Source organism: Atractosteus spatula, chromosome 1 (genome assembly GCF_055471065.1).
Source record: "Atractosteus spatula isolate fAtrSpa1 chromosome 1, fAtrSpa1.hap1, whole genome shotgun sequence".
NCBI lineage: Eukaryota > Metazoa > Chordata > Actinopteri > Semionotiformes > Lepisosteidae > Atractosteus > Atractosteus spatula.
The window spans coordinates 73392747-73416997 of record NC_142706.1 but is presented as its reverse complement, the minus strand read 5'-3'; the positions used below and the strand labels follow the sequence as shown (position 1 = coordinate 73416997).

The following is a 24251-nucleotide window of genomic DNA, read 5'->3' as shown; positions in this document are numbered from 1 at the left end:
CTCTTATGCCCCAGCATCCTCATGGCGACACTCTGCTGCACAAACAGGCGCCGTCCTTCGGGGGAGGCGTAAAACCGAGGTGTCCTGACCCTCCTTGGCCATTCCAAATCCCAGGGCGTCTCTCAAGAAAGAGTCACGGGGGTGTTACCCATCAGTCGGGCTCTCCTCCTAATCCCCGTCTCACCTGTAACAATCAATGATGAGGCCCCCTGTCCCGTGATATTGTACTTGTCTCCTGGCCGCTGGCTGGCGCCGTGAGATTTAGTGCTCGCGCAAGAGACCGGGGCAGGGCGCGAACGCGGCCCCCCGCCCCCCGCCCCCCACAAAGTGTGCGCTCCAGGTTCCCTCTCGGGGCTCTGCAGCACAGCGTCCCGGCGCTTCCTCCTCGCCGGCCGCCGGGACAGCGGAAAGGCAGCGAGAAGGAGCCTCTTGCTCTGACGCCGCAAGGCCACAAGAGGGCGGAGGCGCCGCGCGTCTGGCCGACGTGTAGGGCCGGTGCGCTTTATGTGCCGAAATAAAACGCGACAGCCCAGAAATGTTTTCAGAGTGCTGTGCACTGGAGGTTTCTGTCTTGTGAACACTTGCCTTGTGCTCCTCCGTGCAGTTTGTTTGTCCTGCTCCAGTGCGGGACAAGAGCAGGGCAAGCCAACTGAAGGGAGCACATTCGCCAACATCCAGGCACGCACTGAGTTCGAAAGCGGCTCCTTTCCAAAGAATCGCACATGAACGATCCCTCAGTCCCGCCCAGGGGGCACGGCGCCCCCGCCACACAGCTTCAAGTAGCGAGTCCGGCGCCCCGGCTTGCGCTTACGGCCACACCACCCTGAACACGCCCGATCTCGTCTGATCTCGGAAGCTAAGCAGGGTCGGGCCTGGTTAGTACTTGGATGGGAGACCGCCTGGGAATACCAGGTGCTGTAAGCTTTTGCTCTCTCGGCCAGCGGGGGTCGCCGTTGGTGCCGTAGGCTTTGGGAGGAAGAACTCGAGTATGGACATTTATTTCCCGAAAATACCAAACATTTCAATCTTCCCACTTTTGTTTCCTTCGGCAACGCTGACTGGCAAACGGTATCGCGACGGTCGTCCACTTTCTAGGCATGCCAGTTCAGAAAGAGAAGCTCCCTCACATCCCTTCAGATGCTCAAGAAAAATGATCGATATCCTGATCTCTAAAGATGGCTCTTTTAATGGCATGCGTGTGATTCGTATTAGGAAAAAAACACGTTTGTAAAACGAATATCAAAGCTGCCTCTAAATCTGCAATTGAAGGTCAGTCAATAAACAACTCGTTTTTCGTAGAAATATACATATATTCATTTATAACCCATTTCATTCATTGAGCACAGATTCTCCAACAAAATGAGCAGGGATGGATTCAGAGTGAGCAGAAAAAAAGGGAAAAACCGAGTTAAGAACAAGAAAGCATAGCGTATGTCTGTAACGGGCACTAAAACGAGTACCATGTCGTCTGCCGGTGCTCGTGAATAACCCCAGGGCATCTTTCTAATAACCCCCCTCTATGAAGCGGTTTCACCAGCATGTTGTGCTGCTCACGGGGGGGGACTGCCGAGCGCGGAAGCCCAGCACAGCTCCCCAGCACACAGCAAAGCCGCCTGCACTGCCGCATCTGTTATTGGACCAAGCACACCAGGGGAGAGCGCGAACGCAGTCCCCCACTACCAGAAATTATGCAGTCGAGATTCCCACATTTGGGGAATTCGCAGGGGTCAGCACAGCCGGAGTGCAATGGCCGAGCCTCGCCCTGGGTGAACCAATTTCAATTTTTAAGAACTTTATTTTCTTTTCACAAAAAAGTACAGGACATCACAATTTAGAACGCTTTACATTAATATACATACTTAAAACAGTATATATGATCACATCTCATTACATTTTGACACGGTACCAGTTACATAGCAACAATTTCTTTTTTTCTGGTGCAAATCACATTCTTTACTTAAACATGATAATGTTTTTCACAGTTTCTTGAGATATTGACCTATGCTCTCTATTTCCCACAGATTTTCTGCTTCCTCCCTCCCTTCTCTCCACAGATCTCTGAGGTAATAGTTCTCTCGGGTGATGAACAGGGCCAGGCTACCTGCTGCCTTGACTGGGACCTCGATGCCTTTGAACAGCCCCATGTTCCTCACTCTCCACAGGGCGTCTTTCCCACTGTTCACCACGGCCCAGATCCTGTCAAACACGTCAGGAGGAAGTTTGACAGGAGAGATGCCGTATATGACGAAAGCAGCGGTCAGGGTAAATTGGGGCGAGAGAGCTTGCAACCAATTTTCAAACTGTGCCCAGAAGGCCTTAGCAAAAAAGCAGGACCACAGGAGATGGGTCACAGTCTCCTCCTCGCCGCAGCCCACCCTAACGCAGCGAGGGCTGGGGGTGAGGCCCCTACGGTACAAGAAAGTTCGTACCGGTAAGCACTGGTGGACGACACTCCAGGCTAAATCTCTGTGAATGTTGCACAGAAACTTAGAGGATGTGTGTTTCCACACCTTCCTTGTTTGGGCTGATGTTAAAATGCCCACAGGGGTCTGCCTATTGTTCTGGGGTGCAACGAAATCTTCCAGTTTTTGGACGCTGACATCTCGGAGGGGAATATGGCCAATTGGGTGAGATCTTAGAAAACTTTTAACTGTCCCATAAATTGCAGGGCATGTGTCAGAGAGTGGGACATCCAGCTTGGGTCTGACACCCCACACTCTGAACACCTCCCTACCTATCCAGAGCCTGGAAAAATAAGTCCAGGTACGCGCTGCAGGTGCTGTTGCAAAGCCTCTCAGCACAGAGGCCAGGAAAATGCACAGCAGCTTCGTAGCAATATCTGGGACAGACTTCCCCCCTGAGGGTAGCGGCCTGTACATTATTTCCCTTCTGAGTCTTTCCTGCTTCCCACCCCATAGAAATTGAAACATCAATCTCCTCAGCACCGCCGCAACACGGTGTGGGATTGGGAAGGTAGAAGCCAGAAAATTCAAGACAGGCAAGAGCTCAGCTTTGATGACCAGCACCTTCCCTGTCATGGTGAGGTCTCGGTCCTTCCATTGCATCAGTTTTTTGTTTAAGATTGGCAATTTGTTCTGCCAATTTACTGTTCCCATCTCTTCTCCAAAATACACCCCCAGGACCTTAATTCTCTTCTCTTGCAGCCTGAGATCATGTCCTTCTTTTGGCTCCCTCCAGTTCTGATAAAAAATCTCACTCTTAGATTTGTTAATTTTTGCAGAGGAAGCCAAAGAGAAACGATCACAGCACTGCAGAGCTCTGCTAATTGAGGCATTGTCAGAGAGGAGCAGGGTGACGTCATCCATGTATAGAGATGTCTTTACCTCTCCTCCCCCACTTCCAGGCACTGGTATCCCATTAATGGCCTGATCCTGGCGCAAGGCACAGGCTAAGGGCTCCATAGCCAAAACGAATAACAAGGGGGATAATGGGCAGCCCTGCCTCACCCCTGAACAGACTTCAAAGGGGCGTGATCTATTGCCATTAACCATTACTCTGCTGTTGCTACCTGTGTACAGCAGGTTAATCCACTTTCTCATGATGGGGCCAAACTTCATGTGCTCAAGTACCGATGTCAAGTACTGCCGGTTTAGGCGGTCAAAGGCCTTTTCTAGGTCTACACCTAAAATGCACAGAGGGAGGGAGCGATCCTCCGAGTACAGACAGACATCCCTCAACAAGGCCAGGTTGTCGCTCATCAGGCGTCCTGCTATCCCACAAGTCTGTTCTTTCCCTACCAGTGAGGCCACTACATTTTGTAGGCGCAGGAAAAGGGCTTTGGACAGGATCTTAGTGTCCACGCCTAACAGGCTGAGGGGTCTCCAGTTCTTTATGTCATTCTTTGCTCCTTTCTTAAACAAGAGAGAGATAGTGCCTTCTCTTAAGGAGTCAGGCAGCAATTCTGTCTTATAGCTTTCCTCAAATAGGAGCAGTAGCGGATCCTGAAGCAGATCCCAAAAGGTGCAATAAAATTCTTTAGGGAGCCCGTCAGCACCCGGAGTTTTCCCCTTCTGTAAGCTCTCCATAGCCTGTCTCAGCTCTTCTACTGTCAAATCCCTCTCAAGTACTTCCCTATCTTCTTCACTCAAAACGTTTTCTAGCTTTGAGGTGAAAAAATGAATTTCTTCATCCTTTACCTCTGTAGAGCTGTACAGTCTTGAGTAGAAGGCCTCGGTGCAGGAGAGGATAGCACTCGGCTCTGTTCTCTCTCGTCCCTCCTCATCAACTACACTTTCCATGACAGACTTGGAGCCTACCACTTTCCTGAAAAAGAAGCGAGTACACTTCTCATTTTCTTCCAAGAACTGCACTCTGCTTCTTAACAGCACTCCTCGACTACTTTCTTCGGCTATGCTCCGGATGTCCTTTTTTAAAAGGGTGATATCCTCGAGCACATCGAAGCCACTGTGCAGCATCGTGTAGAGACGCTGCAGCTGCCTCCGTTTCCTGGCTAGCACTCCTCTCCGTCTGGCAGCAGCCTTCCTTCCCTCAGCCATGAAAAAGGCCTTTGTCCTCACCTTCACCTCCTCCCACCACTCTCCTACTGACCCGTACAGACACTGCAAGGACAGCCACTGTGATAGTTTCTCCTTGTAGCGGGATACTACCCCCTCGTTCTCTAGCAGCTTTGTGTTGAGTTTCCAGAGGCCTGGGCCAAAGACAGTCCCGCCCTGGAGTTCCACTCTACACCCTAAAGCCTGATGATCTGAGAAGAAGACAGGCTGAAGAGTGACCCCAACAACTTTCACTCTCGCTGAGACAAAGCAATAGTCAATTCTGGAGCTGCTATTCCTCCCTGACCATGTATATCCTGCTGTTGTGGGATATATACATCTATATGTGTCTGAGAGTTTAAAGTCTTGAACTAAGTTTTGCAGGGCCAGTGAGCTGGAATCCAATTTTATCGGAGAGCTAGACTGCCTGTCTGTGTGCTCTAAGATACAATTAAAATCCCCTCCCACTATCACGTCTGTGCTACATAACAATAGGGGAGAGAGTGCCTTGAGTAGCTCCACCCTTCCTCCCACGTCGGTAGGACAATACACATTGATTAGCCGCAGGTTAACGGTCCCCCATTCCACATCCACACACAGCAACCTGCCATCTATGACCCTCTGAATACTTTTCAATTTGAAAGCCCATCCTTTGAAAAGAATGGCCACGCCAGAGGCTCTGTTGTTATTGTCCCCTGACCAAACAGAAGGCCCTTTATCCCACCTATCTTCAAAGCTTTTATACCTCTCTTGATAGGCTAAAGCACACTCCTGCAACATCAACACATCTCCCTCTCTCTGCTGGAGGTAATCAAAGACAGACTGACATTTAACTCTGTCATTGATACCTCTGGTGTTAAGAGAAATTATGTTTAGAGCCATATTACATAAGAAAGTGGAACCAGTCTTTACAAAACACATTTCTCTTCTGTCTCACCTGTTACCTTCTTCTTTTTCTTTTTCTTCTTACCAATTTCCTGCCAGCCATCCTCTGAATGAGCCTTCATCAGGGTGGCAGCAGTAAAAGCGTTCACAGAGTCCATTTCAAGGAAGGGGCTAGAGGGAGGGGTGGAGGGGTTCCAGCTGTCCCCATCGCCATGCTCTCCTTCCTCCTCGCTCGGGGAGAAAACAGAGTCATTTTTCCTTTTCCTCACGTCCAGCTCCTGGGAGCACTGAGGGGAAAGGGGTGCAGCCGATGCACCAGTCTCCTCTTCCCCCTCACCCACCAGCTGCTGCAGATCCTCCGTGATGGACTGGATGGAGGAGAGGAGGGCATCTGTAGCACTTGCAGAGTCTGAGAAAAGCAGCTCCGCTGAATCCTGGGTATCCTCGCTGGACCCGCTCCACCGGGGGGCCCCACACTGGCCCTCGTTCTGAGGAGCAGGAGTGGGGGAGGGGTCCTCGCTGTTCTCGGGGGTTTTCAAACCCTCGTGCTTGTCTGGTGCAGTCTGCGGTTGTGGGGGCGTAGTGGATCTTTCTTCCACCGGCCCCGGAGCCACAGCAGGACTGATCCTGGCTGGAGGCTGAGAGTCTTTGTCCAACAAGGGTTCTTTGTTTGACTTGTTGTTTGCTTTGGCTTTTCGGGCCGGTTTGGCTGAAACAAGCACTGCCTCATCCTTTCTCATTTTGAGTTTATTGGCGTAGGCGTGAGGGCAGTTCTTAAAAACGTGTCCTTCCGAGCCACATAAATTGCACTTTGGCAGCATTGAACAGTCAGAGGCTAAATGTCCCTGTTTGCCACAGGTCTTGCAGCATTTCACAGTGCAGGACGATGCCAGGTGTCCCACAGCACCACAGCGCCGACACACCTTTGGTTGTCCCACATAAAAAACATAGCCATTGCAGGCGCCCAGCCGGATTGTAGAGGGCAGGTGCCTTAAGCCTCCATTTACATTGTCCGGTAGCAAGCGAACCTCGAATTTCCTTGCTCCTGTTTTTATACCGTCAACATCTCTAACCTCAGTTCCATGGTGGACGGTGCAGTACTGGTTAAGCCAGGTGTGAATGTCCTCCGTCTTTGCCAGTTCCGAGAACATAACAACATGCACGGTTTTCCTCTCTCTCTGTGTCAAAGGCTGCAAGTTGATCTTCTCAAGAGCAGGAACTTTCCCTCTTTTTGCCTCAAACACATCCACACATTGTTCAAACAGAGGATAGGTAGCAAATACAACCTCAAATGCTTTCTGACCTGGGAGAGCGAAGATGAAATCCAAGTGCCGAGGTTCAAAGCCAAGTTCCTTCTGCAACACTTTTCTGCTGAACTGCATACGATCCATGAAGAGGTCATCCAAAAGCTCAAAACGCACAGCATTCTTGCGGGATCCAAAAGTTGCCATTTCGTAAACTGCTAAACAAACACTGCTTCTACAAAACAAGAAAACAATCCAACAACTCCACCTACAGGCTGATCAAGGTATCTCCCCTGCCAGGTAAGTATGAGTTGTACAGGCCCCTGCAAGCGGCCCGCACCCACAGCACAGCACTCGCAGCCTAGGCCAGCTCCTCGCCCTGCACGCCACCGCCTCCTGCTGGGCCCACTCTTTCGCACACTCACACGCCACACCAACACTCAAAAGTGTGGGGAAAACGAGAAAACGAGCGCGCCGTTTCCTACACATCTGCAGTCGCCATTTCGCCATCGCAGCATGTCCCGGGATGCAATTCGGCCTCATTTACATATCACCAGACCGGCAGATCGCTACGCAAGCTCGCGACGTGCGCCTGCCACACACCGAACAAACACCGGAGCCTCTTCAGCAATTTCCGAAAAACGCGCCTGCTCGCCTGCCCCCAAGGCTCCGTCTCTTACCTGCTCTCCAGAGCCTGCTGCCTTCCGTGCTTTTCCCTCGGCACCGCTGCACCGCACCGCACACAGCTCCTGCAGCGGGGGGAGAAAGTTTCCACGCTCCGCCGCAGGGAAGGCTCGCTCCGTGCGCACACGTCCTTTCAATGCCAGTTCAACAAGTGCTCCGCATTAGCAGCGTCGGGGCTCCGGCGTGTCGCGCCTCACCTCACCTCGCACAGCCCCCTTCCTTCAATGTCTGGCGCTGGGCACGCCCCGCTCTCCTCCACCTCATCTTATCGCGTGTGACCTCCGACAATGGCCACAATGCCGGGGAATGGCACCTGTAAAGTGTTAATTGGGGCACAGGAACAGCCCGCCTCGTCTCGGGGGCCGGCTTCAAAGACAATACAGCAAGCACAGCGGGGCGGGGGAAGAAGACGACACGACACTCGCAGGCACATTCAGCTCCGGCGGGAACGAGTCCTCCGTCGGTCTTTTCAAGTGCTGAGAGCCGAGTAATCCCCGGTGACTAGGTCTCACCCTGCGACTCTCGACTGGGCTCAACCACGGCAGCCCAGCAGGTGTGAGCCCGGCCGGCACCCGGATGGGAGATTCCCCCCGGGAAAGCTCAGGTTGCTGCTGCTGCTCCTGCGAGAGGGGTGACTGGGACCAGTAGGGAGCGCTCACCCTGCGGGCTGTGTGGCTCTCTTATGCCCCAGCATCCTCATGGCGACACTCTGCTGCACAAACAGGCGCCGTCCTTCGGGGGAGGCGTAAAACCGAGGTGTCCTGACCCTCCTTGGCCATTCCAAATCCCAGGGCGTCTCTCAAGAAAGAGTCACGGGGGTGTTACCCATCAGTCGGGCTCTCCTCCTAATCCCCGTCTCACCTGTAACAATCAATGATGAGGCCCCCTGTCCCGTGATATTGTACTTGTCTCCTGGCCGCTGGCTGGCGCCGTGAGATTTAGTGCTCGCGCAAGAGACCGGGGCAGGGCGCGAACGCGGCCCCCCGCCCCCCACAAAGTGTGCGCTCCAGGTTCCCTCTCGGGGCTCTGCAGCACAGCGTCCCGGCGCTTCCTCCTCGCCGGCCGCCGGGACAGCGGAAAGGCAGCGAGAAGGAGCCTCTTGCTCTGACGCCGCAAGGCCACAAGAGGGCGGAGGCGCCGCGCGTCTGGCCGACGTGTAGGGCCGGTGCGCTTTATGTGCCGAAATAAAACGCGACAGCCCAGAAATGTTTTCAGAGTGCTGTGCACTGGAGGTTTCTGTCTTGTGAACACTTGCCTTGTGCTCCTCCGTGCAGTTTGTTTGTCCTGCTCCAGTGCGGGACAAGAGCAGGGCAAGCCAACTGAAGGGAGCACATTCGCCAACATCCAGGCACGCACTGAGTTCGAAAGCGGCTCCTTTCCAAAGAATCGCACATGAACGATCCCTCAGTCCCGCCCAGGGGGCACGGCGCCCCCGCCACACAGCTTCAAGTAGCGAGTCCGGCGCCCCGGCTTGCGCTTACGGCCACACCACCCTGAACACGCCCGATCTCGTCTGATCTCGGAAGCTAAGCAGGGTCGGGCCTGGTTAGTACTTGGATGGGAGACCGCCTGGGAATACCAGGTGCTGTAAGCTTTTGCTCTCTCGGCCAGCGGGGGTCGCCGTTGGTGCCGTAGGCTTTGGGAGGAAGAACTCGAGTATGGACATTTATTTCCCGAAAATACCAAACATTTCAATCTTCCCACTTTTGTTTCCTTCGGCAACGCTGACTGGCAAACGGTATCGCGACGGTCGTCCACTTTCTAGGCATGCCAGTTCAGAAAGAGAAGCTCCCTCACATCCCTTCAGATGCTCAAGAAAAATGATCGATATCCTGATCTCTAAAGATGGCTCTTTTAATGGCATGCGTGTGATTCGTATTAGGAAAAAAACACGTTTGTAAAACGAATATCGAAGCTGCCTCTAAATCTGCAATTGAAGGTCAGTCAATAAACAACTCGTTTTTCGTAGAAATATACATATATTCATTTATAACCCATTTCATTCATTGAGCACAGATTCTCCAACAAAATGAGCAGGGATGGATTCAGAGTGAGCAGAAAAAAAGGGAAAAACCGAGTTAAGAACAAGAAAGCATAGCGTATGTCTGTAACGGGCACTAAAACGAGTACCATGTCGTCTGCCGGTGCTCGTGAATAACCCCCCTCTATGAAGCGGTTTCACCAGCATGTTGTGCTGCTCACGGGGGGGGGCTGCCGAGCGCGGAAGCCCAGCACAGCTCCCCAGCACACAGCAAAGCCGCCTGCACTGCCGCATCTGTTATTGGACCAAGCACACCAGGGGAGAGCGCGAACGCAGTCCCCCACTACCAGAAATTATGCAGTCGAGATTCCCACATTTGGGGAATTCGCAGGGGTCAGCACAGCCGGAGTGCAATGGCCGAGCCTCGCCCTGGGTGAACCTCCTTCTTGATCAAGGTATCTCCCCTGCCAGGTAAGTATGAGTTGTACAGGCCCCTGCAAGCGGCCCGCACCCACAGCACAGCACTCGCAGCCTAGGCCAGCTCCTCGCCCTGCACGCCACCGCCTCCTGCTGGGCCCACTCTTTCGCACACTCACACGCCACACCAACACTCAAAAGTGTGGGGAAAACGAGAAAACGAGCGCGCCGTTTCCTACACATCTGCAGTCGCCATTTCGCCATCGCAGCATGTCCCGGGATGCAATTCGGCCTCATTTACATATCACCAGACCGGCAGATCGCTACGCAAGCTCGCGACGTGCGCCTGCCACACACCGAACAAACACCGGAGCCTCTTCAGCAATTTCCGAAAAACGCGCCTGCTCGCCTGCCCCCAAGGCTCCGTCTCTTACCTGCTCTCCAGAGCCTGCTGCCTTCCGTGCTTTTCCCTCGGCACCGCTGCACCGCACCGCACACAGCTCCTGCAGCGGGGGGAGAAAGTTTCCACGCTCCGCCGCAGGGAAGGCTCGCTCCGTGCGCACACGTCCTTTCAATGCCAGTTCAACAAGTGCTCCGCATTAGCAGCGTCGGGGCTCCGGCGTGTCGCGCCTCACCTCACCTCGCACAGCCCCCTTCCTTCAATGTCTGGCGCTGGGCACGCCCCGCTCTCCTCCACCTCATCTTATCGCGTGTGACCTCCGACAATGGCCACAATGCCGGGGAATGGCACGTGTAAAGTGTTAATTGGGGCACAGGAACAGCCCGCCTCGTCTCGGGGGCCGGCTTCAAAGACAATACAGCAAGCACAGCGGGGCGGGGGAAGAAGACGACACGACACTCGCAGGCACATTCAGCTCCGGCGGGAACGAGTCCTCCGTCGGTCTTTTCAAGTGCTGAGAGCCGAGTAATCCCCGGTGACTAGGTCTCACCCTGCGACTCTCGACTGGGCTCATCCACGGCAGCCCAGCAGGTGTGAGCCCGGCCGGCACCCGGATGGGAGATTCCCCCCGGGAAAGCTCAGGTTGCTGCTGCTGCTCCTGCGAGAGGGGTGACTGGGACCAGTAGGGAGCGCTCACCCTGCGGGCTGTGTGGCTCTCTTATGCCCCAGCATCCTCATGGCGACACTCTGCTGCACAAACAGGCGCCGTCCTTCGGGGGAGGCGTAAAACCGAGGTGTCCTGACCCTCCTTGGCCATTCCAAATCCCAGGGCTTCTCTCAAGAAAGAGTCACAGGGGTGTTACCCATCAGTCGGGCTCTCCTCCTAATCCCCGTCTCACCTGTAACAATCAATGATGAGGCCCCCTGTCCCGTGATATTGTACTTGTCTCCTGGCCGCTGGCTGGCGCCGTGAGATTTAGTGCTCGCGCAAGAGACCGGGGCAGGGCGCGAACGCGGCCCCCCGCCCCCCGCCCCCCACAAAGTGTGCGCTCCAGGTTCCCTCTCGGGGCTCTGCAGCACAGCGTCCCGGCGCTTCCTCCTCGCCGGCCGCCGGGACAGCGGAAAGGCAGCGAGAAGGAGCCTCTTGCTCTGACGCCGCAAGGCCACAAGAGGGCGGAGGCGCCGCGCGTCTGGCCGACGTGTAGGGCCGGTGCGCTTTATGTGCCGAAATAAAACGCGACAGCCCAGAAATGTTTTCAGAGTGCTGTGCACTGGAGGTTTCTGTCTTGTGAACACTTGCCTTGTGCTCCTCCGTGCAGTTTGTTTGTCCTGCTCCAGTGCGGGACAAGAGCAGGGCAAGCCAACTGAAGGGAGCACATTCGCCAACATCCAGGCACGCACTGAGTTCGAAAGCGGCTCCTTTCCAAAGAATCGCACATGAACGATCCCTCAGTCCCGCCCAGGGGGCACGGCGCCCCCGCCACACAGCTTCAAGTAGCGAGTCCGGCGCCCCGGCTTGCGCTTACGGCCACACCACCCTGAACACGCCCGATCTCGTCTGATCTCGGAAGCTAAGCAGGGTCGGGCCTGGTTAGTACTTGGATGGGAGACCGCCTGGGAATACCAGGTGCTGTAAGCTTTTGCTCTCTCGGCCAGCGGGGGTCGCCGTTGGTGCCGTAGGCTTTGGGAGGAAGAACTCGAGTATGGACATTTATTTCCCGAAAATACCAAACATTTCAATCTTCCCACTTTTGTTTCCTTCGGCAACGCTGACTGGCAAACGGTATCGCGACGGTCGTCCACTTTCTAGGCATGCCAGTTCAGAAAGAGAAGCTCCCTCACATCCCTTCAGATGCTCAAGAAAAATGATCGATATCCTGATCTCTAAAGATGGCTCTTTTAATGGCATGCGTGTGATTCGTATTAGGAAAAAAACACGTTTGTAAAACGAATATCGAAGCTGCCTCTAAATCTGCAATTGAAGGTCAGTCAATAAACAACTCGTTTTTCGTAGAAATATACATATATTCATTTATAACCCATTTCATTCATTGAGCACAGATTCTCCAACAAAATGAGCAGGGATGGATTCAGAGTGAGCAGAAAAAAAGGGAAAAACCGAGTTAAGAACAAGAAAGCATAGCGTATGTCTGTAACGGGCACTAAAACGAGTACCATGTCGTCTGCCGGTGCTCGTGAATAACCCCAGGGCATCTTTCTAATAACCCCCCTCTATGAAGCGGTTTCACCAGCATGTTGTGCTGCTCACGGGGGGGGGCTGCCGAGCGCGGAAGCCCAGCACAGCTCCCCAGCACACAGCAAAGCCGCCTGCACTGCCGCATCTGTTATTGGACCAAGCACACCAGGGGAGAGCGCGAACGCAGTCCCCCACTACCAGAAATTATGCAGTCGAGATTCCCACATTTGGGGAATTCGCAGGGGTCAGCACAGCCGGAGTGCAATGGCCGAGCCTCGCCCTGGGTGAACCTCCTTCTTGATCAAGGTATCTCCCCTGCCAGGTAAGTATGAGTTGTACAGGCCCCTGCAAGCGGCCCGCACCCACAGCACAGCACTCGCAGCCTAGGCCAGCTCCTCGCCCTGCACGCCACCGCCTCCTGCTGGGCCCACTCTTTCGCACACTCACACGCCACACCAACACTCAAAAGTGTGGGGAAAACGAGAAAACGAGCGCGCCGTTTCCTACACATCTGCAGTCGCCATTTCGCCATCGCAGCATGTCCCGGGATGCAATTCGGCCTCATTTACATATCACCAGACCGGCAGATCGCTACGCAAGCTCGCGACGTGCGCCTGCCACACACCGAACAAACACCGGAGCCTCTTCAGCAATTTCCGAAAAACGCGCCTGCTCGCCTGCCCCCAAGGCTCCGTCTCTTACCTGCTCTCCAGAGCCTGCTGCCTTCCGTGCTTTTCCCTCGGCACCGCTGCACCGCACCGCACACAGCTCCTGCAGCGGGGGGAGAAAGTTTCCACGCTCCGCCGCAGGGAAGGCTCGCTCCGTGCGCACACGTCCTTTCAATGCCAGTTCAACAAGTGCTCCGCATTAGCAGCGTCGGGGCTCCGGCGTGTCGCGCCTCACCTCACCTCGCACAGCCCCCTTCCTTCAATGTCTGGCGCTGGGCACGCCCCGCTCTCCTCCACCTCATCTTATCGCGTGTGACCTCCGACAATGGCCACAATGCCGGGGAATGGCACCTGTAAAGTGTTAATTGGGGCACAGGAACAGCCCGCCTCGTCTCGGGGGCCGGCTTCAAAGACAATACAGCAAGCACAGCGGGGCGGGGGAAGAAGACGACACGACACTCGCAGGCACATTCAGCTCCGGCGGGAACGAGTCCTCCGTCGGTCTTTTCAAGTGCTGAGAGCCGAGTAATCCCCGGTGACTAGGTCTCACCCTGCGACTCTCGACTGGGCTCACCCACGGCAGCCCAGCAGGTGTGAGCCCGGCCGGCACCCGGATGGGAGATTCCCCCCGGGAAAGCTCAGGTTGCTGCTGCTGCTCCTGCGAGAGGGGTGACTGGGACCAGTAGGGAGCGCTCACCCTGCGGGCTGTGTGGCTCTCTTATGCCCCAGCATCCTCATGGCGACACTCTGCTGCACAAACAGGCGCCGTCCTTCGGGGGAGGCGTAAAACCGAGGTGTCCTGACCCTCCTTGGCCATTCCAAATCCCAGGGCGTCTCTCAAGAAAGAGTCACGGGGGTGTTACCCATCAGTCGGGCTCTCCTCCTAATCCCCGTCTCACCTGTAACAATCAATGATGAGGCCCCCTGTCCCGTGATATTGTACTTGTCTCCTGGCCGCTGGCTGGCGCCGTGAGATTTAGTGCTCGCGCAAGAGACCGGGGCAGGGCGCGAACGCGGCCCCCCGCCCCCCGCCCCCCACAAAGTGTGCGCTCCAGGTTCCCTCTCGGGGCTCTGCAGCACAGCGTCCCGGCGCTTCCTCCTCGCCGGCCGCCGGGACAGCGGAAAGGCAGCGAGAAGGAGCCTCTTGCTCTGACGCCGCAAGGCCACAAGAGGGCGGAGGCGCCGCGCGTCTGGCCGACGTGTAGGGCCGGTGCGCTTTATGTGCCGAAATAAAACGCGACAGCCCAGAAATGTTTTCAGAGTGCTGTGCACTGGAGGTTTCTGTCTTGTGAACACTTGCCTTGTGCTCCTCCGTGCAGTTTGTTTGTCCTGCTCCAGTGCGGGACAAGAGCAGGGCAAGCCAACTGAAGGGAGCACATTCGCCAACATCCAGGCACGCACTGAGTTCGAAAGCGGCTCCTTTCCAAAGAATCGCACATGAACGATCCCTCAGTCCCGCCCAGGGGGCACGGCGCCCCCGCCACACAGCTTCAAGTAGCGAGTCCGGCGCCCCGGCTTGCGCTTACGGCCACACCACCCTGAACACGCCCGATCTCGTCTGATCTCGGAAGCTAAGCAGGGTCGGGCCTGGTTAGTACTTGGATGGGAGACCGCCTGGGAATACCAGGTGCTGTAAGCTTTTGCTCTCTCGGCCAGCGGGGGTCGCCGTTGGTGCCGTAGGCTTTGGGAGGAAGAACTCGAGTATGGACATTTATTTCCCGAAAATACCAAACATTTCAATCTTCCCACTTTTGTTTCCTTCGGCAACGCTGACTGGCAAACGGTATCGCGACGGTCGTCCACTTTCTAGGCATGCCAGTTCAGAAAGAGAAGCTCCCTCACATCCCTTCAGATGCTCAAGAAAAATGATCGATATCCTGATCTCTAAAGATGGCTCTTTTAATGGCATGCGTGTGATTCGTATTAGGAAAAAAACACGTTTGTAAAACGAATATCAAAGCTGCCTCTAAATCTGCAATTGAAGGTCAGTCAATAAACAACTCGTTTTTCGTAGAAATATACATATATTCATTTATAACCCATTTCATTCATTGAGCACAGATTCTCCAACAAAATGAGCAGGGATGGATTCAGAGTGAGCAGAAAAAAAGGGAAAAACCGAGTTAAGAACAAGAAAGCATAGCGTATGTCTGTAACGGGCACTAAAACGAGTACCATGTCGTCTGCCGGTGCTCGTGAATAACCCCAGGGCATCTTTCTAATAACCCCCCTCTATGAAGCGGTTTCACCAGCATGTTGTGCTGCTCACGGGGGGGGACTGCCGAGCGCAGAAGCCCAGCACAGCTCCCCAGCACACAGCAAAGCCGCCTGCACTGCCGCATCTGTTATTGGACCAAGCACACCAGGGGAGAGCGCGAACGCAGTCCCCCACTACCAGAAATTATGCAGTCGAGATTCCCACATTTGGGGAATTCGCAGGGGTCAGCACAGCCGGAGTGCAATGGCCGAGCCTCGCCCTGGGTGAACCTCCTTCTTGATCAAGGTATCTCCCCTGCCAGGTAAGTATGAGTTGTACAGGCCCCTGCAAGCGGCCCGCACCCACAGCACAGCACTCGCAGCCTAGGCCAGCTCCTCGCCCTGCACGCCACCGCCTCCTGCTGGGCCCACTCTTTCGCACACTCACACGCCACACCAACACTCAAAAGTGTGGGGAAAACGAGAAAACGAGCGCGCCGTTTCCTACACATCTGCAGTCGCCATTTCGCCATCGCAGCATGTCCCGGGATGCAATTCGGCCTCATTTACATATCACCAGACCGGCAGATCGCTACGCAAGCTCGCGACGTGCGCCTGCCACACACCGAACAAACACCGGAGCCTCTTCAGCAATTTCCGAAAAACGCGCCTGCTCGCCTGCCCCCAAGGCTCCGTCTCTTACCTGCTCTCCAGAGCCTGCTGCCTTCCGTGCTTTTCCCTCGGCACCGCTGCACCGCACCGCACACAGCTCCTGCAGCGGGGGGAGAAAGTTTCCACGCTCCGCCGCAGGGAAGGCTCGCTCCGTGCGCACACGTCCTTTCAATGCCAGTTCAACAAGTGCTCCGCATTAGCAGCGTCGGGGCTCCGGCGTGTCGCGCCTCACCTCACCTCGCACAGCCCCCTTCCTTCAATGTCTGGCGCTGGGCACGCCCCGCTCTCCTCCACCTCATCTTATCGCGTGTGACCTCCGACAATGGCCACAATGCCGGGGAATGGCACCTGTAAAGTGTTAATTGGGGCACAGGAACAGCCCGCCTCGTCTCGGGGGCCGGCTTCAAAGACAATACAGCAAGCACAGCGGGGCGGGGGAAGAAGACGACACGACACTCGCAGGCACATTCAGCTCCGGCGGGAACGAGTCCTCCGTCGGTCTTTTCAAGTGCTGAGAGCCGAGTAATCCCCGGTGACTAGGTCTCACCCTGCGACTCTCGACTGGGCTCACCCACGGCAGCCCAGCAGGTGTGAGCCCGGCCGGCACCCGGATGGGAGATTCCCCCCGGGAAAGCTCAGGTTGCTGCTGCTGCTCCTGCGAGAGGGGTGACTGGGACCAGTAGGGAGCGCTCACCCTGCGGGCTGTGTGGCTCTCTTATGCCCCAGCATCCTCATGGCGACACTCTGCTGCACAAACAGGCGCCGTCCTTCGGGGGAGGCGTAAAACCGAGGTGTCCTGACCCTCCTTGGCCATTCCAAATCCCAGGGCGTCTCTCAAGAAAGAGTCACGGGGGTGTTACCCATCAGTCGGGCTCTCCTCCTAATCCCCGTCTCACCTGTAACAATCAATGATGAGGCCCCCTGTCCCGTGATATTGTACTTGTCTCCTGGCCGCTGGCTGGCGCCGTGAGATTTAGTGCTCGCGCAAGAGACCGGGGCAGGGCGCGAACGCGGCCCCCCGCCCCCCGCCCCCCACAAAGTGTGCGCTCCAGGTTCCCTCTCGGGGCTCTGCAGCACAGCGTCCCGGCGCTTCCTCCTCGCCGGCCGCCGGGACAGCGGAAAGGCAGCGAGAAGGAGCCTCTTGCTCTGACGCCGCAAGGCCACAAGAGGGCGGAGGCGCCGCGCGTCTGGCCGACGTGTAGGGCCGGTGCGCTTTATGTGCCGAAATAAAACGCGACAGCCCAGAAATGTTTTCAGAGTGCTGTGCACTGGAGGTTTCTGTCTTGTGAACACTTGCCTTGTGCTCCTCCGTGCAGTTTGTTTGTCCTGCTCCAGTGCGGGACAAGAGCAGGGCAAGCCAACTGAAGGGAGCACATTCGCCAACATCCAGGCACGCACTGAGTTCGAAAGCGGCTCCTTTCCAAAGAATCGCACATGAACGATCCCTCAGTCCCGCCCAGGGGGCACGGCGCCCCCGCCACACAGCTTCAAGTAGCGAGTCCGGCGCCCCGGCTTGCGCTTACGGCCACACCACCCTGAACACGCCCGATCTCGTCTGATCTCGGAAGCTAAGCAGGGTCGGGCCTGGTTAGTACTTGGATGGGAGACCGCCTGGGAATACCAGGTGCTGTAAGCTTTTGCTCTCTCGGCCAGCGGGGGTCGCCGTTGGTGCCGTAGGCTTTGGGAGGAAGAACTCGAGTATGGACATTTATTTCCCGAAAATACCAAACATTTCAATCTTCCCACTTTTGTTTCCTTCGGCAACGCTGACTGGCAAACGGTATCGCGACGGTCGTCCACTTTCTAGGCATGCCAGTTCAGAAAGAGAAGCTCCCTCACATCCCTTCAGATGCTCAAGAAAAATGATCGATATCCTGATCTCTAAAGATGGCTCTTTTAATGGCATGCGTGTGATTCGTATTAGGAAAAAAACACGTTTGTAAAACGAATATCAAAGCTGCCTCTAAATCTGCAATTGAAGGTCAGTCAATAAACAACTCGTTTTTCGTAGAAATATACATATATTCATTTATAACCCATTTCATTCATTGAGCACAGATTCTCCAACAAAATGAGCAGGGATGGATTCAGAGTGAGCAGAAAAAAAGGGAAAAACCGAGTTAAGAACAAGAAAGCATAGCGTATGTCTGTAACGGGCACTAAAACGAGTACCATGTCGTCTGCCGGTGCTCGTGAATAACCCCAGGGCATCTTTCTAATAACCCCCCTCTATGAAGCGGTTTCACCAGCATGTTGTGCTGCTCACGGGGGGGGACTGCCGAGCGCGGAAGCCCAGCACAGCTCCCCAGCACACAGCAAAGCCGCCTGCACTGCCGCATCTGTTATTGGACCAAGCACACCAGGGGAGAGCGCGAACGCAGTCCCCCACTACCAGAAATTATGCAGTCGAGATTCCCACATTTGGGGAATTCGCAGGGGTCAGCACAGCCGGAGTGCAATGGCCGAGCCTCGCCCTGGGTGAACCTCCTTCTTGATCAAGGTATCTCCCCTGCCAGGTAAGTATGAGTTGTACAGGCCCCTGCAAGCGGCCCGCACCCACAGCACAGCACTCGCAGCCTAGGCCAGCTCCTCGCCCTGCACGCCACCGCCTCCTGCTGGGCCCACTCTTTCGCACACTCACACGCCACACCAACACTCAAAAGTGTGGGGAAAACGAGAAAACGAGCGCGCCGTTTCCTACACATCTGCAGTCGCCATTTCGCCATCGCAGCATGTCCCGGGATGCAATTCGGCCTCATTTACATATCACCAGACCGGCAGATCGCTACGCAAGCTCGCGACGTGCGCCTGCCACACACCGAACAAACACCGGAGCCTCTTCAGCAATTTCCGAAAAACGCGCCTGCTCGCCTGCCCCCAAGGCTCCGTCTCTTACCTGCTCTCCAGAGCCTGCTGCCTTCCGTGCTTTTCCCTCGGCACCGCTGCACCGCACCGCACACAGCTCCTGCAGCGGGGGGAGAAAGTTTCCACGCTCCGCCGCAGGGAAGGCTCGCTCCGTGCGCACACGTCCTTTCAATGCCAGTTCAACAAGTGCTCCGCATTAGCAGCGTCGGGGCTCCGGCGTGTCGCGCCTCACCTCACCTCGCACAGCCCCCTTCCTTCAATGTCTGGCGCTGGGCACGCCCCGCTCTCCTCCACCTCATCTTATCGCGTGTGACCTCCGACAATGGCCACAATGCCGGGGAATGGCACCTGTAAAGTGTTAATTGGGGCACAGGAACAGCCCGCCTCGTCTCGGGGGCCGGCTTCAAAGACAATACAGCAAGCACAGCGGGGCGGGGGAAGAAGACGACACGACACTCGCAGGCACATTCAGCTCCGGCGGGAACGAGTCCTCCGTCGGTCTTTTCAAGTGCTGAGAGCCGAGTAATCCCCGGTGACTAGGTCTCACCCTGCGACTCTCGACTGGGCTCACCCACGGCAGCCCAGCAGGTGTGAGCCCGGCCGGCACCCGGATGGGAGATTCCCCCCGGGAAAGCTCAGGTTGCTGCTGCTGCTCCTGCGAGAGGGGTGACTGGGACCAGTAGGGAGCGCTCACCCTGCGGGCTGTGTGGCTCTCTTATGCCCCAGCATCCTCATGGCGACACTCTGCTGCACAAACAGGCGCCGTCCTTCGGGGGAGGCGTAAAACCGAGGTGTCCTGACCCTCCTTGGCCATTCCAAATCCCAGGGCGTCTCTCAAGAAAGAGTCACGGGGGTGTTACCCATCAGTCGGGCTCTCCTCCTAATCCCCGTCTCACCTGTAACAATCAATGATGAGGCCCCCTGTCCCGTGATATTGTACTTGTCTCCTGGCCGCTGGCTGGCGCCGTGAGATTTAGTGCTCGCGCAAGAGACCGGGGCAGGGCGCGAACGCGGCCCCCCGCCCCCCGCCCCCCACAAAGTGTGCGCTCCAGGTTCCCTCTCGGGGCTCTGCAGCACAGCGTCCCGGCGCTTCCTCCTCGCCGGCCGCCGGGACAGCGGAAAGGCAGCGAGAAGGAGCCTCTTGCTCTGACGCCGCAAGGCCACAAGAGGGCGGAGGCGCCGCGCGTCTGGCCGACGTGTAGGGCCGGTGCGCTTTATGTGCCGAAATAAAACGCGACAGCCCAGAAATGTTTTCAGAGTGCTGTGCACTGGAGGTTTCTGTCTTGTGAACACTTGCCTTGTGCTCCTCCGTGCAGTTTGTTTGTCCTGCTCCAGTGCGGGACAAGAGCAGGGCAAGCCAACTGAAGGGAGCACATTCGCCAACATCCAGGCACGCACTGAGTTCGAAAGCGGCTCCTTTCCAAAGAATCGCACATGAACGATCCCTCAGTCCCGCCCAGGGGGCACGGCGCCCCCGCCACACAGCTTCAAGTAGCGAGTCCGGCGCCCCGGCTTGCGCTTACGGCCACACCACCCTGAACACGCCCGATCCCGTCTGATCTCGGAAGCTAAGCAGGGTCGGGCCTGGTTAGTACTTGGATGGGAGACCGCCTGGGAATACCAGGTGCTGTAAGCTTTTGCTCTCTCGGCCAGCGGGGGTCGCCGTTGGTGCCGTAGGCTTTGGGAGGAAGAACTCGAGTATGGACATTTATTTCCCGAAAATACCAAACATTTCAATCTTCCCACTTTTGTTTCCTTCGGCAACGCTGACTGGCAAACGGTATCGCGACGGTCGTCCACTTTCTAGGCATGCCAGTTCAGAAAGAGAAGCTCCCTCACATCCCTTCAGATGCTCAAGAAAAATGATCGATATCCTGATCTCTAAAGATGGCTCTTTTAATGGCATGCGTGTGATTCGTATTAGGAAAAAAACACGTTTGTAAAACGAATATCAAAGCTGCCTCTAAATCTGCAATTGAAGGTCAGTCAATAAACAACTCGTTTTTCGTAGAAATATACATATATTCATTTATAACCCATTTCATTCATTGAGCACAGATTCTCCAACAAAATGAGCAGGGATGGATTCAGAGTGAGCAGAAAAAAAGGGAAAAACCGAGTTAAGAACAAGAAAGCATAGCGTATGTCTGTAACGGGCACTAAAACGAGTACCATGTCGTCTGCCGGTGCTCGTGAATAACCCCAGGGCATCTTTCTAATAACCCCCCTCTATGAAGCGGTTTCACCAGCATGTTGTGCTGCTCACGGGGGGGGGCTGCCGAGCGCGGAAGCCCAGCACAGCTCCCCAGCACACAGCAAAGCCGCCTGCACTGCCGCATCTGTTATTGGACCAAGCACACCAGGGGAGAGCGCGAACGCAGTCCCCCACTACCAGAAATTATGCAGTCGAGATTCCCACATTTGGGGAATTCGCAGGGGTCAGCACAGCCGGAGTGCAATGGCCGAGCCTCGCCCTGGGTGAACCTCCTTCTTGATCAAGGTATCTCCCCTGCCAGGTAAGTATGAGTTGTACAGGCCCCTGCAAGCGGCCCGCACCCACAGCACAGCACTCGCAGCCTAGGCCAGCTCCTCGCCCTGCACGCCACCGCCTCCTGCTGGGCCCACTCTTTCGCACACTCACACGCCACACCAACACTCAAAAGTGTGGGGAAAACGAGAAAACGAGCGCGCCGTTTCCTACACATCTGCAGTCGCCATTTCGCCATCGCAGCATGTCCCGGGATGCAATTCGGCCTCATTTACATATCACCAGACCGGCAGATCGCTACGCAAGCTCGCGACGTGCGCCTGCCACACACCGAACAAACACCGGAGCCTCTTCAGCAATTTCCGAAAAACGCGCCTGCTCGCCTGCCCCCAAGGCTCCGTCTCTTACCTGCTCTCCAGAGCCTGCTGCCTTCCGTGCTTTTCCCTCGGCACCGCTGCACCGCACCGCACACAGCTCCTGCAGCGGGGGGAGAAAGTTTCCACGCTCCGCCGCAGGGAAGGCTCGCTCCGTGCGCACACGTCCTTTCAATGCCAGTTCAACAAGTGCTCCGCATTAGCAGCGTCGGGGCTCCGGCGTGTCGCGCCTCACCTCACCTCGCACAGCCCCCTTCCTTCAATGTCTGGCGCTGGGCACGCCCCGCTCTCCTCCACCTCATCTTATCGCGTGTGACCTCCGACAATGGCCACAATGCCGGGGAATGGCACCTGTAAAGTGTTAATTGGGGCACAGGAACAGCCCGCCTCGTCTCGGGGGCCGGCTTCAAAGACAATACAGCAAGCACAGCGGGGCGGGGGAAGAAGACGACACGACACTCGCAGGCACATTCAGCTCCGGCGGGAACGAGTCCTCCGTCGGTCTTTTCAAGTGCTGAGAGCCGAGTAATCCCCGGTGACTAGGTCTCACCCTGCGACTCTCGACTGGGCTCAACCACGGCAGCCCAGCAGGTGTGAGCCCGGCCGGCACCCGGATGGGAGATTCCCCCCGGGAAAGCTCAGGTTGCTGCTGCTGCTCCTGCGAGAGGGGTGACTGGGACCAGTAGGGAGCGCTCACCCTGCGGGCTGTGTGGCTCTCTTATGCCCCAGCATCCTCATGGCGACACTCTGCTGCACAAACAGGCGCCGTCCTTCGGGGGAGGCGTAAAACCGAGGTGTCCTGACCCTCCTTGGCCATTCCAAATCCCAGGGCGTCTCTCAAGAAAGAGTCACGGGGGTGTTACCCATCAGTCGGGCTCTCCTCCTAATCCCCGTCTCACCTGTAACAATCAATGATGAGGCCCCCTGTCCCGTGATATTGTACTTGTCTCCTGGCCGCTGGCTGGCGCCGTGAGATTTAGTGCTCGCGCAAGAGACCGGGGCAGGGCGCGAACGCGGCCCCCCGCCCCCCGCCCCCCACAAAGTGTGCGCTCCAGGTTCCCTCTCGGGGCTCTGCAGCACAGCGTCCCGGCGCTTCCTCCTCGCCGGCCGCCGGGACAGCGGAAAGGCAGCGAGAAGGAGCCTCTTGCTCTGACGCCGCAAGGCCACAAGAGGGCGGAGGCGCCGCGCGTCTGGCCGACGTGTAGGGCCGGTGCGCTTTATGTGCCGAAATAAAACGCGACAGCCCAGAAATGTTTTCAGAGTGCTGTGCACTGGAGGTTTCTGTCTTGTGAACACTTGCCTTGTGCTCCTCCGTGCAGTTTGTTTGTCCTGCTCCAGTGCGGGACAAGAGCAGGGCAAGCCAACTGAAGGGAGCACATTCGCCAACATCCAGGCACGCACTGAGTTCGAAAGCGGCTCCTTTCCAAAGAATCGCACATGAACGATCCCTCAGTCCCGCCCAGGGGGCACGGCGCCCCCGCCACACAGCTTCAAGTAGCGAGTCCGGCGCACCGGCTTGCGCTTACGGCCACACCACCCTGAACACGCCCGATCTCGTCTGATCTCGGAAGCTAAGCAGGGTCGGGCCTGGTTAGTACTTGGATGGGAGACCGCCTGGGAATACCAGGTGCTGTAAGCTTTTGCTCTCTCGGCCAGCGGGGGTCGCCGTTGGTGCCGTAGGCTTTGGGAGGAAGAACTCGAGTATGGACATTTATTTCCCGAAAATACCAAACATTTCAATCTTCCCACTTTTGTTTCCTTCGGCAACGCTGACTGGCAAACGGTATCGCGACGGTCGTCCACTTTCTAGGCATGCCAGTTCAGAAAGAGAAGCTCCCTCACATCCCTTCAGATGCTCAAGAAAAATGATCGATATCCTGATCTCTAAAGATGGCTCTTTTAATGGCATGCGTGTGATTCGTATTAGGAAAAAAACACGTTTGTAAAACGAATATCGAAGCTGCCTCTAAATCTGCAATTGAAGGTCAGTCAATAAACAACTCGTTTTTCGTAGAAATATACATATATTCATTTATAACCCATTTCATTCATTGAGCACAGATTCTCCAACAAAATGAGCAGGGATGGATTCAGAGTGAGCAGAAAAAAAGGGAAAAACCGAGTTAAGAACAAGAAAGCATAGCGTATGTCTGTAACGGGCACTAAAACGAGTACCATGTCGTCTGCCGGTGCTCGTGAATAACCCCCCTCTATGAAGCGGTTTCACCAGCATGTTGTGCTGCTCACGGGGGGGGGCTGCCGAGCGCGGAAGCCCAGCACAGCTCCCCAGCACACAGCAAAGCCGCCTGCACTGCCGCATCTGTTATTGGACCAAGCACACCAGGGGAGAGCGCGAACGCAGTCCCCCACTACCAGAAATTATGCAGTCGAGATTCCCACATTTGGGGAATTCGCAGGGGTCAGCACAGCCGGAGTGCAATGGCCGAGCCTCGCCCTGGGTGAACCTCCTTCTTGATCAAGGTATCTCCCCTGCCAGGTAAGTATGAGTTGTACAGGCCCCTGCAAGCGGCCCGCACCCACAGCACAGCACTCGCAGCCTAGGCCAGCTCCTCGCCCTGCACGCCACCGCCTCCTGCTGGGCCCACTCTTTCGCACACTCACACGCCACACCAACACTCAAAAGTGTGGGGAAAACGAGAAAACGA

At 56.0% G+C, this 24251-nt stretch overlaps 14 non-coding genes across 14 annotated transcripts; 7 read left to right on the top strand and 7 right to left on the bottom strand.

Annotated features, from left to right (window-relative positions):
- The first annotated feature begins 805 nt into the window (after nt 1-805).
- Nucleotides 806-924, top strand: LOC148841929 (5S ribosomal RNA). Its single transcript, XR_016093671.1, has one exon. It is a non-coding gene; the product is annotated as a 5S ribosomal RNA (ribosomal RNA).
- Nucleotides 925-1648: 724 nt separating this feature from the next.
- Nucleotides 1649-1818, bottom strand: LOC148841928 (U1 spliceosomal RNA). Its single transcript, XR_016091694.1, has one exon. It is a non-coding gene; the product is annotated as a U1 spliceosomal RNA (small nuclear RNA).
- Nucleotides 1819-8802: 6984 nt separating this feature from the next.
- Nucleotides 8803-8921, top strand: LOC148841927 (5S ribosomal RNA). Its single transcript, XR_016093670.1, has one exon. It is a non-coding gene; the product is annotated as a 5S ribosomal RNA (ribosomal RNA).
- Nucleotides 8922-9623: 702 nt separating this feature from the next.
- LOC148841926 (U1 spliceosomal RNA) lies at nt 9624-9787 on the bottom strand. Its single transcript, XR_016091583.1, has one exon. It is a non-coding gene; the product is annotated as a U1 spliceosomal RNA (small nuclear RNA).
- Nucleotides 9788-11645: 1858 nt separating this feature from the next.
- Nucleotides 11646-11764, top strand: LOC148841925 (5S ribosomal RNA). Its single transcript, XR_016093669.1, has one exon. It is a non-coding gene; the product is annotated as a 5S ribosomal RNA (ribosomal RNA).
- A 724-nt stretch (nt 11765-12488) lies between these two features.
- Nucleotides 12489-12652, bottom strand: LOC148841924 (U1 spliceosomal RNA). The gene has a single exon (XR_016091582.1). It is a non-coding gene; the product is annotated as a U1 spliceosomal RNA (small nuclear RNA).
- Nucleotides 12653-14510: 1858 nt separating this feature from the next.
- LOC148841923 (5S ribosomal RNA) lies at nt 14511-14629 on the top strand. Its single transcript, XR_016093667.1, has one exon. It is a non-coding gene; the product is annotated as a 5S ribosomal RNA (ribosomal RNA).
- Nucleotides 14630-15353: 724 nt separating this feature from the next.
- LOC148841922 (U1 spliceosomal RNA) lies at nt 15354-15517 on the bottom strand. Its single transcript, XR_016091581.1, has one exon. It is a non-coding gene; the product is annotated as a U1 spliceosomal RNA (small nuclear RNA).
- A 1858-nt stretch (nt 15518-17375) lies between these two features.
- LOC148841921 (5S ribosomal RNA) lies at nt 17376-17494 on the top strand. The gene has a single exon (XR_016093666.1). It is a non-coding gene; the product is annotated as a 5S ribosomal RNA (ribosomal RNA).
- A 724-nt stretch (nt 17495-18218) lies between these two features.
- LOC148841920 (U1 spliceosomal RNA) lies at nt 18219-18382 on the bottom strand. Its single transcript, XR_016091579.1, has one exon. It is a non-coding gene; the product is annotated as a U1 spliceosomal RNA (small nuclear RNA).
- A 1858-nt stretch (nt 18383-20240) lies between these two features.
- Nucleotides 20241-20359, top strand: LOC148841919 (5S ribosomal RNA). The gene has a single exon (XR_016093021.1). It is a non-coding gene; the product is annotated as a 5S ribosomal RNA (ribosomal RNA).
- A 724-nt stretch (nt 20360-21083) lies between these two features.
- Nucleotides 21084-21247, bottom strand: LOC148841918 (U1 spliceosomal RNA). Its single transcript, XR_016091578.1, has one exon. It is a non-coding gene; the product is annotated as a U1 spliceosomal RNA (small nuclear RNA).
- Nucleotides 21248-23105: 1858 nt separating this feature from the next.
- Nucleotides 23106-23224, top strand: LOC148841917 (5S ribosomal RNA). The gene has a single exon (XR_016093665.1). It is a non-coding gene; the product is annotated as a 5S ribosomal RNA (ribosomal RNA).
- A 702-nt stretch (nt 23225-23926) lies between these two features.
- Nucleotides 23927-24090, bottom strand: LOC148841916 (U1 spliceosomal RNA). Its single transcript, XR_016091577.1, has one exon. It is a non-coding gene; the product is annotated as a U1 spliceosomal RNA (small nuclear RNA).
- Between the last annotated feature and the right edge of the window lie 161 nt (nt 24091-24251).